Here is a 6,770-nt window from a genome sequence, read left to right on the forward strand (position 1 = left end):
CATACACACACACATATATATAAAAATGAGATATCTTGGAGGTGGGACCCAAGTGTAAACACAAAATCAATTTCTATTTCGTATATGGCTTGCCTACACAATATTTTAAATAATTTTGTTCATGAAACAAATTTTTGTACATTGAATCATCAGAAAGCAAATGTGTCATTATCTTAGCCACCCATGCAGACAGTTTTGAATTTTGGAGTGTTTGGGATTTTGGAATTCCAGATAAGGGATATTCAACTTGTACTATTATCTATATGGAAATAACTGGTGATACTTAATCCTTCACAGACTGTTATCGCAAGGTACAATTGAAGTGTAATTTGAATTGTCCATGTTTTCAAATTAGGAATATTTACAGAGCGTGAACATTCAATTTTAAAATGGCATTCTCTCTCACACACACATACTGTTGGTATTGCATTGATGCACTGGAAACTCAGTAGTGTCATTACTATCATGCTTTTTAAATACAGTTGACCCATTCAATCCATGGAGGTTCTCTTCCGTGACACCTCCCCCCATGTGTGGGAAAAAAATGTATGGAAAAATATGTTCACAGTTCAGAAGCATTTAGGATTGTGTTACCTTATTAGGAAGCATGAGTTCATCTGGTCACTAGAGGTAATTGACTTACGTTTTCTAGGTCTTAACACTATATGAATTAAATATCTCATTTACACTATAGCTTTTGAGAAAGTATGAAATTGTAAGAAACCATGCACTGCAGATAGGAGGGTAACACAGAAAGTGTTATAGCCTCTAAAGTTAGGCACAAAGCAGAGAAAGCATATAGTTTTTCTCCCTTACACTAGAACCTGGGGTCTTTTCACACTATAGTTATAGTAGTATGATTCCACTTTAACTGTCATAGTTCCATCTTAAGGAATCATAGGATTTGCAGATAGGGGAAGTGTATCATGATTTCTCACCCAGAGAATTCAAGTGCCTCACAAACTAAATCCCAGTATTCCATAGGATGTACTCTCGGCACAGTTAAAGTGCAATTATAGTGCTATATCTGTGTAGTATGAAAGGACCCCTGGGGTCAGCCAGTGAAACTCACTCCTGGGAGATGAAGGAGAAAGAAAATAACGTGGTTGAACTGTGGCACTAGCTACCACAAGATGCCGACATTGTAGGCACCCTGATTGCCATTTTGGGAGAAAAGTGGGATATAAGCCCCATAGATAGACAGAGTGGCTTCATGCTGTCTGTCAGTGTTTACCTCTAATTCCATAAGGTTTGCTTAGGTATCTAAAAGAGCTGCTATTATTATTATTATTATTATTATTATTACATTTATTTTTATCTCGCCTTTTCCCCAAAACACATTCAGAGTGGCTTACAAGATTAAAACAGTACAATTAAAAACAGAGAAAAGTGTTACATTAAAACAGAATTACATCTTTACAGTGTTAAAACAAATTGCATATAAAGGAATAAAATACCATTAAAAAGATAAAAGTGTTTAAAATATTTTAAAAGAATACAACACCCAGACCGTTCTTTAAAAACTTTCTGCTTTAAAAGCCTATCTGAACAGGTATGTCTTGGCCGGCCAGTGGAAGGCCAACAAAAAGGGAGCCATTCTGGTCTCCCTGGGAAGGGAGTTCCACAGTCTAGGCAGGGGCAGCCACAGAAAGGTCCTGTCCCATGGGGGTGGGATGGAGAGAAGGGCCTCTCCTGAATATCTCAGAACCCAGGCCAGATCATGCAGGGAAATATGGTCTGCCAAATAACCTGGACCTGAGCCACATAGGACTTTATAGGCCATAACCAGCACTTTGAATTGTGCCCAGAAACAAACTGGTAGCCAGTGATGCTGTTTCAATAGGGGGGTGTTGTGTGATTTCTATAACCTGCTTTTTAGCAGCCTGGCTGCAGCTCTTTGGACCAGCTGAAGTTTCTGAACACTCTTCAAAGGCAGCCCCAAGTAGAGCGTGTTACAGTAGTCCAAATGGGATGTAACCAAGGCATATACAGTGGACTCTTCCCTTATGCAGGGGATCCGTTTTGGATCCCCCGCATTAAGGGGAAAAGTGCATATGCTCACGCCCCATTGAAAATAATGGGGTGTGAGCCTGTGGCGTGCCACAGTGCATGCTCCATCAGCGTGCATGCCATTGTCTTCCCCCCTCTGGCAAGCTTCTGTGTAGGCTGGAAGCCGCGTATGGCGCACCCATGAATGGCATGAGTGCACTGTACTACTGTGGCCATATCTGGCATCTCACGGAATGGGCGCAGTTGGCGCACAAGCTTTAAATATGCAAAAGCACTCCTGGTCACTGCAGAGACCTGAGCCTCCAAGTTCAAAGCTGAGTCCAAGGAGTACTTCCAAACTGCCAACTTCCATCCTTGGGGGGGAGGGGTGTAACCCCATCTAACACAGGCTGAATCCCTATTCTCTGATCTGCCTTCCAATTGACCAGGAGCACTTCTGTCTTGTCTGGATTAAGTTTCAGCTAGACAGATTTAAGGAGGTTAAGATGTTGGTAGCCATGATAACTACTATGTGATACTTCCACAATCAGATTCAGAGGTGGTGTGCTGGAGGACATCAGTGAGAGGAGAGCTGTTGTCCTCATATCATGCTTGTGGTTTACCCAGAGGCATACTGTTGTTGGCTAATGTGTGCTGGGCTAGATAGGATTTTGACTGTTTCCAGCAGTCTTCTCATAGGATATAAATATTTGTACAAACGTGTGTGTAGCACTTTGCTAGGTGTGAAGGGTGGTTTTCTCAATGCTATTACAAAATTATTTTGTCTAAAAATACAGTTTTCAGTAGAGAAAATCCCATTTGTCTGATGAGCCACTGCAGCTACCTAGCTTGCCATTTGTCTGGTACATTTCTAAAGACTGGCTACTAGTGAGAGCTGTTGGCTTTCATGTCAGTAGGGTAGTGGATTCATTTCAGTTTATTGTTGAGTTTAAAAGAGTGATCCAAGATGCTGAACCTACTTGGTGGATTATTAGTATTTATTTCATTTGCATGCTGCCTTTTTCCCAGGAGGGACCCATGGCAGCTCACAGATACAAGTGAAATAAATAATAATAATTGGTGGGTTGGTTTTTATTAAAGGGGACTCTGTTAAGATCAGACCAGAGTGGTTTCACTGCTGCACTGATATCAGAGCCACTAACAGACAGAATTCCACAAAAAGCTTTTACAGTGCAATTTACAGGAGGGCCCAACAATTATATCTTCAAATTACAGCCATTCTGTATGTCCCCCCCTTTTTTTTGCAGGTCTACTTTTTCTTACAATCAATATTTTAAGGGGGAAATTGTTGCAAAATACCTTCTGATTGTTAACTGTAGGAGATCTCTACCTATTTGTCCCTGTGCCTTATTAATGGGCATGATATCAGAGCAAGATACAGAAGCATACATGTTCTCGGATGTACACACCTATTAGGGATCTATTTAACCTTTCTGTTTGTGCATTTTAGGTGCGAACCAATAACCACATCCCTGCAGAGATATTTGAAGAGGAAATTTATTCAATGTGTTCCTTGCTCTGGAACCAGCTGTTGATCCAGGCCTCCAGGAGTTCTTCCAGTGCCAAACATAAGCATTAATGGTAAATGATGCAGCAGATGTTACCCAGCAGAGAAGCACTCAAACCCTTTCACTGATGGAGTCCAGCACCCCTCACACCCAATGGCAGAATTAGGCCCCCACTCTTATCACTTTGGCTGGCAATCATATCAAATCCCTATCACTGGACATATATACCTATGTCTGAGTGAACTCCCTCCCAGGCTGAGGCAAATGAAAGATGGACTCTCAAGGGTTATATAGTTCAGAAACAAACATCAAAGGGTACAAGTGTGACCCATCTCCCCCCAACAGCAATGAGAAAGGTGCAAGCAAGTCAGCCACCGAGAAAAGTTGACTCCCCAGTTGGTTCTCGGCCTTCCTATCTTTTCTCAGCCTCAAACTGCAAAGCAAATGCAAAAAGTATCCAACAAGGTCACTAACACAAGTTAACTCTTTCATACCATTGGATAGCTGTTAATGTTTGGCAATGATGCTGACAAGGACTCTAAAGTCCATCTGCCAGGCAGCAGAAACCCAGTTTAGGATTAAAATACACACAATGATTGCACTGGGGAATAACAAGTATTATGGCAGAACTTCATTAAAAAAAACTTAGCTAACATTGCACAGTCACTTCAGAATGGGGGAATGTTGACTCAAAGAAGCAAACTCAGCACTGACAAGTTTCAAGATCTGCTGTTTGGGGTTTTCAGCAGGGTGAGAATCATGCAGTCCTCCAGATTATTTTGGACTGTAACTACCATTAGCCCTAGCCAGCCCAGTCAGTGGTGAAGGATGCTGGGAGTTGTAGTCCAATTTCAAGTAGCTGGCTGCAAGATTCCCACCCCTAGTTTAGAGGGTGCTAAGAGAAGGAGGAAAAGTTAAGTTTAAAAATGGAGGCAGTAATGCTCTTTCCTTAAGCCTTACCATTTACAAATAAAAAAGGGTCAGGGACTGCCAATTTGCAGGAAAATAATATTCCCTGGCAGGATTCTGCCTTTAGTGATTTCAGTTTAAAAGACTTCCAGGATCTGGAGGGAAATAACTTCTTCATATCAAAGATAGAAGCAGCAAGCAGATCCTTCCGCAGCATTAAATGAACTCTGGAGTCTTTCATATGCCTTTAGATTGGGGGAAGGACTCTTAAGTTTGGCTCAGCCTGCTTAAACTTTAATATTCCACACTTTTGCACCATCTCAGGATCCTGTATCATTTTGTTACATATGGCTCACCTGGCATTTTGACTAACATATCCCCCCTTCAAACCAATTTGTGATTTCCCTCTACGTATGACATTGTTTGCCAATTGTGAAATACCATGCCGTGAGACAGGAGTCTTTGCAGCTGGTGGCTGTGGTATTAATTTAAGTCCAATAATTTAATAAACATTCTAGACCACCTATAACCGTGGTCACTAGTCACATTCCCTGTTCTCTTCCAGTATGGATGCTAGCTTCAGAATTTGGCTAGAGAAGCCTTTTTTAAAACCACTGACAAATCCTATCTGTGTACTGTGCCAGAGAGGATTCCAGCAGTTTCATGTGCAATGTACACGTCTCAGCAAGGATGTTGTGTTAATACAAAGAACTTGACAATTGCCAGTTGGCTCCTACCATTGTACCTGAACACTGGTAAATAAGAATATGTAACCATACCATATCCTTTAAAGGAAGCATTATTGTGATTAAGGCTGCATCTGTACTTCAGAAATAATGCAGTTTGACACCGCTTTAACATCCATGGCTCAATGCTATGAAATTCTGGGATTTGTAGTTTGAGACATTTAGCCTTCTCTCTGAAAGCTCTGGTGCCACAATAAACTACAAATACCCAGGATTCCCTAGCACTGAGCCAGGATGGTTAAAGCGCTCTCAAACTGCAGTACAGATGAAGCCTAAGTCAGATAGTGAGAATACATTTGGCCCTCCATATCCATGGACTTTTTATCCATAGATTCAACCATCTACAGTTTGAAAATATCAAAAAAATATATAAATTCCAAAAAGCAAACCTTGATTCTGCCATTTTATATAAGGGACGCCATTTTACTACACCATTGTATTTATTGGACTTGAGCATTCATGGATTTTGGGGATCCTGGAACTAGATTAATCAAGCAGTAAAAAGTATTGTTTCTCTATTTCTGGCAAAGCACCCTTTACATCCAGAGTGACCAAGAATTCTACTTTATAAATCATAGACTTCAGTTTGGTGTCCTGTATTTAAAGGACTATCAGTTCAAAATCTCATTTTTAGATTAAAAAAAAAGCCACCATGAAGACATTGAAGTTGTCCATTATACAGGACACTAGTCTTCCACACTTTCGGGGAAAGTATTTATATTTAAATTAGAGTAATTATTCTGAACTGAATACTAAGTGGAGGTAAAATCAGCCTTTAGACAACATATCTGGGATACAGAACTGCAGAATTATAGAGGTAAAATCAAGAACATCCCAGTTTTAGGAAGTTTGGAAATGTCCTTTGCTAGGCCAGTTTATTTGACCAAGCGAATAGTACCCAAATTTAGGGCAGCCTTTACTGCAGCTCGCTTTAATGTTCTTCCCTCAGCTGTATTGGAAGGAAAATATACAAAGGTCCCTTATGAGAACCAGACATGCTCCTGCTCTGACACCTCAGTGGAATCACTCCAGCATATTGTATTGTACTGCCCTTTTTATCAAGGTGTGCATTCCTCTTTAATTCATCCAATCTCACAAAAAATTCCAGGTCAAACAGCTAGTTACTATTTGACACTATTGCTCAAGGATATAGATCCACAAATTACCGGGAATATGGCCTGATTTTGTGTTGTCACCATTGCTACACACAAACAAGTTATTAAGGATCAGAATTGTGGTTAAAAGAACGAGTTGTCAGTGTGTAATGCTTCCTGTTTATATGTATATTTGTGTTTTAATTTGAGCTTTTCTAGATTTATTAGTTTTTTTGTAAGAGTGTTTTTATTCTTAAGTGTATATATACAGGTAACACTGAGATATTTGAGTCAAAGACCGTAAATAAACTATTCTATTCTAAACTATTTGAAATGCATGTATACTTTAATATTCTTGTTTAAGGCACTGGCTTTTGTTATACAGTACCTGCATAACAACAATAGTCAAATTCTGATCTAGATACTAAATGGAGGCTGTCGTATTTTGGACACAGCGTGAGACAACCTGGTCCATTGCAAAAGACAATGCTTGGTTAAGGCAT

Source organism: Sceloporus occidentalis, unplaced genomic scaffold (assembly GCF_023333645.1).
Source record: "Sceloporus occidentalis isolate IW3139 unplaced genomic scaffold, rSceOcc1.0.p SCAF_6, whole genome shotgun sequence".
Taxonomy (NCBI): domain Eukaryota; kingdom Metazoa; phylum Chordata; class Lepidosauria; order Squamata; family Phrynosomatidae; genus Sceloporus; species Sceloporus occidentalis.